We start from the raw sequence: 13,826 nt of genomic DNA, 5'->3' as shown, positions 1-13,826 counted from the left end.
GCCACAGTGCTTTAATTCACTATGGGCTGAGTCTACCTTAACCTAAGTGGGTAACATGAATGGGGGGGGGGAGTATTTTAACATTCCTGGAAGATTACTTGAACATTTGCTGTTGCAGGGAAATACAAGAATCTGGTCTATGACACCTGTGCTGACATTTCAACAGTTCCTCGATTTCCTTATAACACTCAAATTCATTGCTTAATTAAGTGGCACATCCAGGCGAATTATCATGCATTTGCCGTCTGTTGTTATTTCCATCTCAACTAAATCTCTCCTTCCATCGGGAGCAGATACTGAGGTCCACTTGACAGATAAAACACATCGCTCCTCAAGGGTTTGAAGAGCCTAAAACTGCTCCTTCACTGGCCCGCTGAACGTTCATTATCATGCTTTAAAGTGACTGTCAGCAGCAGAACAGGACTCTGTTTCAACAGAGCCTATTAAAGACGACAGTCTGGGCTCCTTCTGGCATGACAGGTAGAAATGAATCTAATATTTGATGAGTCTTTTTTTAAGCCTTTAACAACACATATTAGTTCCTTGTCATGTCGCCTCGCTATTAATGAGGAACAAAACACAAACGTGTCAAGATACAGAACGCAGTCACGCACGTCATTCAATTTTTGTCGATGAAATTTCCGTGCAAGCTGGGGGGTGTTTTGTTTCATAGATGGAACAGTCATGTCATGAGGAGGCGTTGTCACTACACAATAATCATAGTGATGGTTTCTGCTCGGGTAAGTGCTGGTTTCGATCGGTTTACACCTGCACTCATGCAGTCTGTTGTGATCAGTAAATATAGTAGCAGTATGTGTAAATCATTGAATGGTGTTTGAGATAAATCATACATAGGCAGCATGTTGTCTTGATGCTTGCTGATGAAATATTCTATATGTGCTGGAGGGGGGTTGCTGTTATTCTCACTGAAGATCTGATAAAGTTGAACATCAAAACATACTTCATTTGACAAAAATCCAACTACATGCTCGTCCATGTGAGAGTGTCTGTTTCATCACTGTGGTCAGGGCTGCCTCTAGCCAAATGGCCCTCAGCAACATGGAGGTTCACCAAAACACGGAACAGCAAAATCTCATTGTTTTTAAGATCCACTGAAATGCAGAAAAGATGATCGAAAAATAAAACACCAGCTGCAGCAATAAAAAAAAATCGTCATTAGCATTATTATTAGTATGTATTGATGTTATTATTTCAGTTTTTCCTGACCACTTTATCTCATTTGGGGTCATGGGGAGGTTGCTGGAGCCTACCCAAGCTGTACATTGGTGAAGGCAGGATATACCCTTGGCTAGGTCATCCCAGGGCCCCGTGTGAGCATTTGGAGGTTCAGTATCTTGCTCACGGGTACATCAGTAGTGCTCTGAAGGTGTCCGGGCACCCCCACCCTGCTACAAGAGCGTCTCCATGGTTTTATCCACAAAAGGGCTCGGACCAATAGGCCTCTGCGTTTCAGCCACTCCCTCTCATGCTGAGCTAATAATAAATACTAAATGATTAATAATAATAATAATAATAATAATAATAATAATGATTGATTAACAACAATCACTACTACTACTACTACTACTACTACTACTACTACTACTACTACTACTACTAATAATAATAATAATGTGCAGACTTATTTTATTTTAAAAGGTATATTTCCTTTGTCAATTATTTTTCCCGGCTACACCATTTCTATGCTATCAACTCTTTGTTAACACCTTAACACCTTTAATGCTGTTGTGAATTTGATTCCCCGGTAGATTGTGATAGTGAGCTGTATCACCATTAAAATCATCGAAACCTTTATTCATAAGTTTTGACAATCACTGTGATGGCGTGTGAGGTGTCAGGTTACGGCTGTCGTTACCTCGACCTCTCACTTAATGGTGCTAATGGTGCTAATCCCGACTGTCTTTTTCTAACATGTCTGGAAACTGGAAAAATGATCCAAATAGAGTACACAGTTCTGAGGTTGGGAAATGTTTCAGTTTTAACCACACCTAATTTTTATGATGCATTTTGGCAATCGGTGTATTTGTTGGGTTTTAGCAGATTCTTAACAATTTATTCTCTCGTAAAAAAATAGAGAGGCTGTATTTTAGAGCTTAAAGCCCACTTGGATGACACTGGAATCAATACAATACTGTAAATTGGAGCGATTATTTCTAAATTGGCTCCACAGGAGAGCTTTGTCTGGGCGATCGAGCCACCACGACACTTAGTTACAAGTCTGATTTCAAGAATTTAAAAGTATGGAAATAATTTATTAAAGGAACACTGAGGCTCCAACAGTCTCTATTATTTGCTGCTTGTCTCGCGCTTCCTCTCATCAGATGACAGTAGCGTGATAAATCTTACCAACGCGACTCCACAGTGAGGAGACTGTTATTGACTCAGCCATTAACAGAAGTTGATGTTGCTGCTCTCATCATGTCACACAAAGTGTTGGCACCTCCATAGGTTGATAATCCCTCATGGAAATGTGGCTCCTTGCCCCCCCGTGGTGGAGCAGTGTCAATCCCAGTGTGCAGAAATATCTGATTTGTAATGAAGCTACAGTAGCAACAGGTCATGTGGGATTAGCGCTGCCTCCCCACCTGTCGCCAGTGTGATTAGCCACATTTGACAGGATTTTTATGATCTCTTGAAGGTCTCTGTAACTTCTGTCCCTCCTGACATCTGACCTGACACAAAACTTTAAAGACCAAAATTTTGGGTTGCAGCCAGATGGATTTTTATCAAAAAAACAGACTTCCTGACACAGCCCCTTCTGAAGCAGTTGATGACTCTTTGGTCATCACATACACACCGAGTGATGATGTTTTTCTGCTCACAAAATCTGAAAAAGTGCGTGTGGCTTTGAGTATAACCATCAAGAAGGGTGACAGGTTTGTTACTGGCATATCTCTCAACTGTGGCATGAAACAAATTAACAGCACAGTTCAACACATCCTCACCATTGGGGCAGACGAGGTTTCCACAATGTTCTGGGATCACACAGTGCTGAAGTTTCAACTTCCAAAATTGGACTGTTAAGACACCCCCAGGTGTCCCGTTCTTATCACAAGGCTTCTGTGGATTCATTTTTTCAATGTCCAGACAGGAAGATGGAGTGGATTTACAGTTCTGCCGTAGCAATAGTGCAACAGGAATGTCTGGTGTGGCCAAGTGGGTGTGGTAAAGACAGAAAAGCAGAAATGTTATGTTTTTCTGCTGGCATGATGCCTATGCACAACTGGGTAGTTCCACGGGGTGAGGCGGTGAAGACGTTTTCGATCCGATCCAAAGTATCGGATCGGGCCACGATACAGGGCTTTTTCATCGTATCGGATCAGACTGAGATGGACACAAAACAAAGATGGTTCTGTGCCAAACAAGGCAACATAATTATGGTGGCTAGCGGAGGCTTGTCAAGCTAGGCTAGTCGGATATTTCACTAAGCTTACTTTAAAAAAGCTCAATCTTGGCAAATGGCCAAAGGTTCAGACAATTGCAAATGCAACAAATTGACATTCTGATCCTGGTGGTTATTGTTTAGCGTGAGAGTTTGGCCCACTTCCTCGTATGGAGGGTGGCGGTACACCAGTATTTCGGCATGTTCACAGTTAAACAAGTTTATTTTGTGAAAGAGCTGCTCTGACTCCCATCATATTCCTCATCCACAAAGATAGAAATTAAAGCTAAATCTTTCCCAAGAGGAGTGCAGGGAAAAATATGCTGTGATTCATTTATCATTTCTGTCTTTATGGCGGTGATGCGGGGGCTCACCAGACTCTCTGGACACAAACTCCGATTCCTCTTACTGGACAGCAGCTTTGGCAAATTATTCTTCCCCATCAAGGGATGAAATATTTACAGAAATTGTGCTTTGACCATGTTTTTCTCTTACTCTCTCACGCGATGCTCACCTGTGCATTCATTGCCAGTGACGGCCAACAGATGGGATGGTCACAAGCTCCATCTGTTCACGTTTCCCATCATCAGTGTTTATCTGCACTAGAAAAGAACTGCAGGAATCACGTTCATCACGGAGGCAAACAGGCAAAATGTTCTTTGTGCCACAATCAAGCAATTTCAACCACTAAGCCGACCAGACGACTGGTTCACCACTGCTAACATAAATATTAATAGCCTCGATCTTTAATGTTGCACAGTAATTTGCAGAGCTTCAGTTCTAAAGAGGGAAAAAAAAGAATCATTGTATCCCGATGAACTAACTGTCATGACTGATTAACGCCAGCGCATCCCACTGTACATCTGTGCAAGCTCGGCTGTGCAGCTGGAAGTGTATGTGAGGGCCGCGCGCTCCTCTTTAGGGGCCACTCTGTCAGAAACCCAGACAGTCGGGCCTCCTTGTGATGATGAAGTGGATCTGAGTGAGGCGGTGCCTGCGCAGAGGAGCTGTCAGCGTCCAGGAGGGATGGCCACGGACTGGTCACCAGCTCCTCCTTTGTTCTTGACCAGAGTTCATTTCAGTGGGGACCGATCCAAATGTCGACTCCAATGCTGCAGCAGGCTGTTTTCCTCTCTGAACACTGTTGGCGCACAGAAACTGACAGGATGATTTAGTCCCGAGTTGCTTTTTCTTGGTGTTTGACAACAGATGCATTACTGTGTGCTTGCAGGCTATTTGGGCAGACTGATGTATGCAACCCAAACTCACTCCATGGCCTTTTGGTCTGTGACTGTGGAAGTAGCTGCTGCAGGATGATGCCATGACACCGGTTGGATTAATTGCTTTGGACCAGATTTAAGCCTTCCGGTATTTGTATCTGCATTTCATATTTGATATATCAAAAAGGGAAAATGGGCAAAATGTAAACATTGACACCTGGTTGTTATTTTGTGGAGTTTTGCAGGATGTCAGAGGTGTTCAATGCTTTTCTTTAAATTTTGCATCTGCATTGTGCCTCAGGAGGGGAAAAAGCTGCTTATGGATGATGAAACTGCTGGAAGAATCAGCAATTATGATCAGTGGAGCAAAAAGGAATCATCAATGTGATTGCAATTTAAATCATAAACACACTCATTTCTTGTTTTGTTTTTAAGAGCAATTTTTAATCATCTCACTCAATTATATACTGATTGCTAGTGGGGCTTATGGCCCCATTGGGAGGTGCTCATTATGTGAAATCATGTGACCAAAACCTGATTATATGGAACCAGCTTGTATTATGTTCGGTTCTCTCAACATAATGGCTTTGGATCTGTTGGAGAATACGTAGAAGACTGACGATTAAGCTATTGTTTTCATGTAAACACACGAGTTATGACTTGCAGTAAGATCCTGATTATAAGCTTTGAAATAATGTCGCCGTCCGTATTATCAGTTCTGGAGAGGGCAGCAGATCCTCCAACCCAATCCTGTATGTATTGACGATTGATTCTTGTGGGGTTTATTCAGGGTTCTCAAGCTTGACTGGGAACATTTTGTACTACTCGTGAAAGCGTCTGACACCGGTTGACGTATAAACCCTCCCCCATAATTCCTTGGTTTGAAAACTGTTCCACTATTTTCCTCCGTGCCTTCACCGACTTCCCTCATATCTCGATGCAGCTATGCTCATGTCTGAAGAACGTCTTGCCAGTTTCCTTCATCACCTTCTGGTGGGTCGAAATCGAAGTCGGATCAACAGAAAATCAAATGATTAGAGGCTGCATCACAACTGGCTCCTATTCCACCCCTAATCCAATCAGCTTTCACCTTGCTTCCGCGTTGTAACTGCTGAAAGCTCTCATTCCCACTGGTATGGCTGTGCATACATTCATTCACTTCACTTCTTGATTTTCTCGGAATAATTGCCCTCACTCTTTCTTTCTCCTCTACCACCCATTGCATTATCTGTTAACAGGCTGAACTTTGCTTGTTGCCATAATGGTATGGAGGAATGCTGCCCGTCCAATCTCCTTAACGCCCGTTACCGAGTGTCATCAGAAGCTCTTCGGATTCCAGTCGAATATTTTAATTCCCCTCTCGTCTGTTTGATTTACCTGACGATTCTGTCGATCCTGCTTTTCTTGCTGCCTCCCTGAACTCTGCCACAGCTCGCTGCCCAGCAATCTACTTTCCAGATTTACTGCGTAACAGCTCCTAATGACAAAGCGATACCCTGGATCCCCAAGCGGTGCATTCGGTGCCAAGGTAGCCAAGGTTATTTGGGAATATAAAGCAGGGATTTGTTTGAACAATGGGCTTTATTGAATGAGTACACAACATCATGCCATGTAGTCTGCCATAGTAAAGGGGGTTATATTGGCCACTGAGACATTGAATGTGAGACCCAAAATGCCCTGCCTGAGAGGAATGTGTTGTCATTTCCTTTGAAATAGAAGTCTTCTGAAATACTGAGAGTGATAACAGAGCTGGAGTAATGTGTCTCTCTGCACAAGAGAGCAGCCTTTTCCCTCCCATGCCCGTGAATATGTAACTGCCGCTCATGAGAGTGGCTCCACACCCCCGCCACTATTCATCAGGGCAAAACGAGTGCGTCCAGGTTTTGAATGGTGCTTATCTGTTTCCACCATTCCATGCTGAGATAGTTGCCCCCTCACCAGCCATATCACTGCTCGCTATTAGGCTCCACAACAGAAGAGAGCAAGTGGGGTTTAAAGCTCTGAAAGCAACCTGGTGCAACCGGATTCTATGGCCCGTTGGAGGATATAGTCATGGATAAGGACCCCTTGGGGAACAATATACCTTCTACAGTACACATGCATGCACCCACACACACATACGATTCGAATTTCAGCCACACTCTATAGTAAAGATTTAATTGTCTTCCTTAAAGTACATAATCCCAATTTCACATTTGCCTTTTAGCGTAATTAAGTTTTTGGTTATTGCTTTCAGCCAAAGGGCTACATATTTAATTTATGCTTTGATATTTTAAAAAGTACTTTAGTTATACTTAAAATTGAGGTCATATCATAACAATACAATAACGCACAACTTTACATTAAATCATGTGACCGCATGTTCCATGCTAGACATGTACATTTCTGACATATGTGTCTTGTACATGTTAATAACAGGAAGGAACAGCAGAGCACTTGCACAATGAAAATTAGAGGCCAGTTGGAGGGTCAAACTACATTTCCTCTGAGTGTGTTTATGATTTATGAATCATCTTATGAATTGCATGTGGAAGGTCAGTCAGTTTATAGTGAGTCCAGACGAGGAGCGCAGCATTAATGCATGCAGAAAGAAAACAAGCCGAGGTCGTTAGCTCCCTGTACTATTCTCTCCACATCCGCCACTGTTCCGTCACATAACTCATCCAATGGAGAGTGAGGATTTGACATTCAAATTGCTACAAAACTACACCGGGACTTTTTAGGTCCACTTTCATCACATCAGCCCACACACTCCAACATTTTTTGGTGAGAACTGCAACGCTGCTAAAACAACTTGCAGTGGTGTGCTGTGATAGCCATAGGCTTGTGTAGCATCGCTTATTTTCCCCTGTGGGTTTGAAGAGCCCCGGTTTCCTTAAAGGCTGCGAGGTAACGGACATTGACTACTATGACAGCAGATTTAATGTCTGAAGGCATTAAATGCACAATGATCCAGTTGGTTGGGTCACAAAGAAGTGTGATATATTGAGAGAGGGTGGTAAACCATGTGTAATAAAGCCTTTTATTCACGCTGAGCCCCTTTAGTTCATGAAGCAGTTCAAATGTAGAATTAACAACATCCTGGGTGGCACTAGAGCCCATGTACAATGAGGGTTCTGCTTCCCCATTAAATATGTAAATGAGCATCCGGGTCACAGTACATGGGTGTAATGCTGCCTCCTTTCATATATTTCAGGTAAGTGACACATAAAATTAAGTTAAGTCAACTTAACTCAATTAAAGGTTGACTGACTCCAAAGGTAGCAATGTTCTGAAAAAGTGACCATGCCATCGAGAATTTGACTCAGCTTTAACAGTCAGTCATGTGGTTTATGGTCATATAAATACCCGAATTGTGCACGAGCACATCCACAAACCCCAACTTGATCCCGGTGCTGCATCTATGGTGTATGACTATTGTATTGGAATGATGAATTTGTCTCATAATGAGAAGCAAGCGGGATGTAAGGTGATGAAGGGGAAAAAAGGCTCAGTACATATAATTCCAAAGATAATGAAAGCAGTTGTCCACGTGTACGTTAGGTCATCTTTAAGTTTGGGGTTTACAGAGCTCCTGGCACAGCAGAGGAGTTTAGGTATCAAGTTCACCCTTAATCCAATAAGGCCACAGGACTCAACTTCAGTGGATGATTTGTCGGGTTATATGGCTCTCAAATTTAGGAGCTTTTTGTGGGTTGGCTGGCTTAGCCTGCATTATTCAAATTTGTCAATCTGTGAGCTTGAGAGTTAAAACCCATAAAGCCCTGAGAGGGCTTTGCCTGGGCGCATACAAAAACAATTACAATACCTAATCATGGCTGCTTTGCAAACCAGCGCATTGTCAAGGATGGCTATCCTTCACTTGAGCATTGCCTTACAGGCCATGAAGGTAAGTTTAATTGAAATGACTGACATAGCCATTCATACACTCAAGGAAATCTAGCGAGTTAGCATCCGAGAATTATTTGCTTAAATGTACATCCATTACAGACTAATGACAGCAAGTGCTATTAAAAGGAAAATGACGGTTTTTAGATCGCGGGCCTGCTCCCAAGGTGCTCACAGATATTAAATAACATACATCATTATTACACTGTGATTATATCATCCGTTCACGTGCGTTCTCTGCATTGATTACATTACAATGGCAGTGCAGCCACCTCAGACACAAATCATTCAGAGCACAACCGCACTAACTAAACCCAAGAGTTGCCAAGATTATGTTGCCAGCAGTTACAGGTGGGTGAATTGGTTTTTACTAAACATCTCCAAACTAACCGCAATGAAATTACCCCCCCCCCCCCCCCCCCAAAAAAAAAACAAAAAACCACTTATTAATGAGCATTTGCAAAATACACCAATCAAGCATAAGACTCCCGGCAGGTGAAGTGACACTTAGACTGATTATCTCTTCACTCCCCTGGAATGTTTTTAGGCAACAAATGAGCATGTTGAACTCAAATCTATGATTTGTTAGAAGCAAATAAAAGGTGAGTAAAGATTGCATGAAGTTCTTGCTGGTCCTGATTGAGCACACGGTGCATTGTCTACATCTGCATTTAGAGCCTGTAGAGCCTGTAATGGAAGTGATACTTCCTGATGGTTGTGGTATTTTTCTCCCTGCCACGAAGCAAAAATCGGTCCTGGATGCTGAGAACAGTCAGATCCATGGAGGCCCACCCCAAAACTTCCACAACATGGTAAACAATGCCGGGGATCCAGGGGAGTCATTGCCTCGATGGCTCAGGGCTGTTTTTGCAGTTAAAAAAAAAATTAAAAAAAAACAACAAAAAACCCTTTCTAGAAAGGAATTTTAAAGTCACGCCTTCTGGGTCCAATGAACTTTTCGCTCTCTTTCCAATTTTCCTGGTAGAGTAGAACAACGCTAGAACTCAGATGCAAGTAAGAGCAATTAATCATGAACAAATCAGGTGCTCTCTGCCAGTGGTCAAATGGCACCCGGGTAATAACGAGTCGGTACGTCATTAGGGCTTGTCGTGATACTAGATGATTCGTGAACAAATATACACGTAAACATATGTCTGTGGAAACGCAAAGCATATGTGCTTCTGCTTCTGCTGTTCTCGAATGGACAGGCTGGCCATATGTGCCAGCAGTTGTGCTGAATTAATTCGAAGGTCAACGTGGTTGAACGAAGCAGGTTCAGGGAGGAAATGTGCGTCTTTGATCTCTTTAAAATGGTAATTAATGTCATAGCTTGTGTGTGCGTGTATGTGTGTGTGGGAGTCAGAGGACCAGCAGAAACATAACCAGTTGTGGAGCAGACAGACTGATTACACCTGTGTTTTGAAACAGGCTCAGGCCAACACAATGAGGAATGCAGAGCCAAGACAGCGGAAAGCTTTAGGTGCTACTTCATTCAGTCCTTGTTTATTTCACACCTTTTCAGCGCAGTGAAAGCTTAATAGGCATTGCCAGAAAATTACCGCCATCACTACGCTCACAATGACATGACTGTTATGTCACACAGTTCCTCGCCCAAGTGTCTTGTTAAAAATGTTTTTATATATTATCTACAATTCTGCATAGTTGTCATTTTAACACGTCTAACGTGGCAGTTTTCTCTTCAGCTGTAACATATACAATGTTTCGCTGCAAAATTCAATTTTAACGCCTGTCACTGGTTCCTTTAGGCAGGAAAATGACACAATTGGAAATAAACAAGTATTACATGAAAGCTTCTTATAGTTTCTTTGTGATGGTGATAGAGCAGAAAGCAAGAAAAGCCCTTTCCATGGAGGGATTCCTCAATCACCCAGAAATTAAGGGAATTTGAACTCCATGGTGAAATATTGGTAACAAGCCTAAATCTTCCTAAAGATAGCAGCATATCATCTTAATATTAAAAATGTGTGCATACGTTGTAGGATAAATAAATAAATAAATAAAACGAGCAGGGGAAAATAAGGAATAACGGATTCTGTCTCCTTGATGATTGTGTGATTTCCACTTTCTTTCCCTTATCTGCTCCTGTTCAGAGAGGCAATCTGAAGTTGTGATACATGTAATACGGTGCAAGAGAAATACTGGGTAGTAACACGTCTGCTCAGAAAGTCACATTCATGGGATTTGACTTAATTCACGAGGAGCTGGGTCTCACCATCGAATAAGTGACGTTTGGTTATGGAGATGAAACTACAGTCACTCCAGATTATTTTCTGTAATCTACTCAAATCCTTCCATCATCCACCCATACATCCATCCATTTATTCTCTTTCTTTGAACCCTGGCTTTTTCCTAATCGCTTCCATTATGAGAAAGTGTACCAACAGATAAGTAAATATCTTCTCTCATCACTGGAATGGCCTCAGGACGCACCCAGCAGCTCAGTGAATTTCTGTAAATATATTTGTGTGGTCTCTTTGTTGAGATCCAAGGCAAGTCAATGTCTCCGTCTCTGTCACTATTGGGCTTAATTTGACCAGCTCTCTCCTGTCAAATGAGATGGGGACTTAAACCAGAGTGAATCCCTGTTATGTGTGTGTGGGGGGGCGGGGGTGCTGTTAATGTCACCCTTGCTCTCTTGCTAGCTGATGATGTGGCTTATCACTATGCACAGAAATGAATAGACACTAACTGAGACACATAAATGTGTTCCTCATGATGACAGAGAGCACAAATGTCAGTGGAGACGTCCTCTTTCCCTTCTCTTAGACATACATGTAGCTTTCACTTTCACTGTCGTGGCTTAGGGCTTGTGTGCAGGTTCAGTGTGTGTATTCATGGCATTTCCTTTCTGAGATTATGCATATGTGTGTATTCATACATATGCATGTGCCCATGTCTATCACATTCTGTCTGTCTGGTCGCCTCTAGCTTCTTGGCCTTCTACATATGCTGTAGGAAGGGGCACATCTTACTGAAAGAGAAAATGGGAAAGGGGATAAACCAGGGGCAAAGAGGTCATCGTCAGAGGAGGAGGGTGTGAACAGTCATGCACCGAACACGTCGGAGTGGCACTTAGATAGGATAAAGAGTGAAATAAACTAAAAGGCAGGCAAGAGATTGGGAGGGAGGGGGAGAGAGGTGTCGGTGTTAGCTGGAGCATGGCTAAGTGGAAGGGGGCAAGGCTTTGTGTCACTCAATTTGAGATGCCTACTGTGCTATGCAAGTTTAACAAAAGGCACCGTCACAAGAAATATAAAGCTTTAAGATTGAAATGTTATTTTATGCTTATGTTAGGATTTGATCTTTGTGGACTATTTATTGTGTACACTATTATACTTTAAAACAGCCTTTAAAATCCCCCCAACAATCCCTGATGATCACACATAAATCCATTCCTGACGCACAAGGTGAACATGTCGGGGTGTCCGTAGACATCGAGGACTCCAAGGAGTAGTCATGATGATGGAGAGATTGGATCAGCTGAATGTGGAGCTGAAGCTGATAAAGGACCAAACCATGTCAGCTAGGCACTGCAAACCGTCACCAGTGAAGACCATCCTCCTCCGCCTCATGAACCTTGTCAAGATGACCACAGCAGAGAGCCATAATCAAGGCTGACAAGCACCCCAAGCCCCAGCGACAGCAAAAGGATTGTATCTCCTCTACCCAGGGCTTTGACCTACGCAGCAGGCTGTACACCTCAGCCACCTTATCACCATTTCTAGCCTACCGCACATCCTCCAACCCAGAGGACGACAACCCACACTACAGCTATGACAGCTCAGCAGCCTCTGTACCAGTACAGGCCGGTGGCTGAGCGTCCACTGCTCAGGGCTACTATACCAGAGCTGTGGCAGCCTCCAAACCACCACGAGCACACACACTCACAGCCTCTCCCTGACGACCGTCCGATGCCGCACCGTCCTGTACACCGTACCAGCCTTCGAACCTTCCAGTCTCCAACTTCAGCCACTTTGACCCAAGTGAGTGGGCTTTTTTTGAAGATAACCCTGGAGAACCAGTGGAACAAACTGTTCAAGTCAACTGCCTAAAGTTCAAATGTCAATATCAGCCCACTACAATGAATTTTGTCTGCCTCACCAGATAGACCTCAGGAAACTAACCACTGTACCAGACTCACCAGATGGTCACCCTCCACATACAGCTGCTGCTAGGCCTCCTAAAGACCTTCAGCAGGAATTTAAAAAAAAAAAAAAAGAACTGTTGTGCTGAGGGGAACTTTGGCTTTCTGCAGCGATGCCAAAGTTTCATTGCAACTAACTTCTGTGCACCTCAGAAAGTTGGATAACTTGGTCTGACTGAGAAGAATGACTCTTTACACCTGTATACAACTCTTGTCACAGTGTCCTTTTCCATTTGTCCTATTTGAAAAATAAATTAAAACCAAAGGGAACTACATTATGTCCTTGATGATAAATAAAATGCATAATATAAATTGTGTTGCCTCTGTACAAAGCAACTTCAATCATGCGAGTAAAAAAAATGGGAGAATTCTTTACAATTACCGTAAAGTCATACACTAATGAAAATGATATAAATGTTTAAACACATCAGGAATTTGACTTTACTGAATTTATTACCTTCCTCCGCATGGTGTAGAGGTGACCAGCCACCTTTGTTTCATTTAATTATCAAGGTCTTTGAATACTTCAAAGTATGAGACTAAAAAAATGAGATAATTTTAGAGTTAGAAACAGTACATGCACTAATCCAAATAATATAAATCTTTAAATAAACACACATCAGGGACTTGACCTCCCTGATTCCATTGCCTTCCTCCACGTGGTGTTAAGGTTACCGGCCACCTTTGTTACATTATCTTATGAAGGTACTTGAATAAGTGCTAAAGTAGCCCTGGCTAAGTCCACATTAAACTGTGCTTAAACAAAGGAGATGAACCTCCTTGTGCCAACACCATATTCTGATGATGTGCTTCTAACCTCTGTGATCTTCCTTCTTCCTGTCTCTACCAACTGCTCCTCACAGGAGGTAATGGTTTGAATGTATTTTGGTAATTGGTGGGCTCTGCCGTTTCAGCTCGGCTCCTTTATCACGACAGACGAATACAAAATTCTGCCGATCTGACCTCCCTGTTGATGTCCTGCACTGCTTCTGAATAAGACTGGGAGATACTTGAACTTCTCTCCAATTGGGAGATGGTATTCCCCCTTTTCCGGCTGAGGGTTAGCTTTTTGTGGCTTTTTGTGGCTTCGAACCACAACCCCTTAACCACATTATCCGCTAAACCTTAATTAATTCCAAACAAATTTAAA

At 42.7% G+C, this 13,826-nt stretch overlaps 1 long non-coding RNA gene across 2 annotated transcripts in view; it reads left to right on the top strand.

Annotated features, from left to right (window-relative positions):
- LOC105417617 (uncharacterized) overlaps positions 1-12,944 on the top strand; it is a 40,994-nt gene extending 28,050 nt beyond the window's left edge. Inside the window, exons 2-4 of one of the 2 annotated variants that reach the window (XR_003891643.1) lie at positions 4,635-4,771; positions 11,940-12,515; positions 12,637-12,944. This is a non-coding gene — a long non-coding RNA (uncharacterized lncRNA). Of the gene's footprint in view, positions 1-4,634; positions 4,772-11,939 lie in introns of both variants that reach the window. The other variant, XR_003891642.1, reaches the window with a different exon arrangement.
- Positions 12,945-13,826: the final 882 nt, after the last annotated feature.

Source organism: Takifugu rubripes, chromosome 17, assembly GCF_901000725.2.
Source record: "Takifugu rubripes chromosome 17, fTakRub1.2, whole genome shotgun sequence".
Classification (NCBI taxonomy): Eukaryota; Metazoa; Chordata; class Actinopteri; order Tetraodontiformes; family Tetraodontidae; genus Takifugu; species Takifugu rubripes.
This window is presented reverse-complemented; position numbering and strand designations above follow the sequence as displayed.